This window comes from Suricata suricatta, chromosome 10 (genome assembly GCF_006229205.1).
Source record: "Suricata suricatta isolate VVHF042 chromosome 10, meerkat_22Aug2017_6uvM2_HiC, whole genome shotgun sequence".
NCBI lineage: Eukaryota > Metazoa > Chordata > Mammalia > Carnivora > Herpestidae > Suricata > Suricata suricatta.
The window spans coordinates 40,540,766-40,541,814 of record NC_043709.1 but is presented as its reverse complement, the minus strand read 5'-3'; positions in this window follow the sequence as shown (position 1 = coordinate 40,541,814).

Genomic DNA, 1,049 nt, shown 5'->3' with positions numbered 1-1,049 from the left:
GATGAATGGTTGCCAAGTGGGCCTTTTTCTTTGCTGGGCCTGTAGATAATTTGTCTCCAGCTAACAAGAACTGGCGCTAAAAGCCAAAAGTAGGGCATCAAAAGGCTTTAGACACTGGGTGAGGACTGTTCGGTGTTGCTCAAATGTGGAATGATCCCTGTGGTGTGAGATCAGATTATTTTATCAGTAAATTGGGCAAAGCTATGTTACACAGTAGGCAAAATGGTATCCAGATGCACAGCAGTGCTCATGGCTTTTAGTTTCTTTCGCTATTAGGTGAAACATCCAGGTTATGTCAGATTATCCCTACATCTGTAGATGGAGAGTGGAAGAGAACCATGGGGTGATGAACCGGTGTTAGGAGATCCGTGTTCACGTTCTGGCTCAGTTATTGGGTGTCTCGGCTGGATTAAACTTTGGACCTCTGTTTCCTCATCTGTGAAATAAATAGTGGGGTAGAAAGTGAGACTGAGCTTTCTAAAGTACTTTTCCAGTTCTAACAGCTTCTTATGGCTAAAGGTAATAAAGACCAACATCTTTCTTTCTTTGGGTTAAATTGTCCTACATATCAAATCCCAATGGATTTTAAAACTATATTGATTCTGGGGCACCTGGCTGGCTGTTGCTGAAGCATGTTGACTCTTGATCTCAGGGTTATAAGGGTTTTTTGGGGTTTTTTTTTTTGGTTTTTTTTTTTGCCATTTGGAGTAGGCTCTGGACTAGGGTCTCTTTTTTTTTTTCCTTTTAAATTTAAATAGTTTATTACCAAGTTGGTTTCCATATAACACCCAGGGCTCTTCCCCACAAGTGCCCTCCTCCATGACTATCACCCTCCTTCCCCTTCCTTCCTCAGCCCTCAGTTTGTTCTCAGCATTCAAAAGTCTCTCATGATTTGTCTCACTCCCTCTCCCCAACTCTTTTCCCCCACTTTCCCCTTCCCCATGGTCCCCTGTTACGTTTCTCCTGCTAGACCTATGAGTGAAAACATATGGTATCTTTCCTTCTCTGCCTGATTTATTTCACCTAGCACGACTCCCTCCAGGTCCACC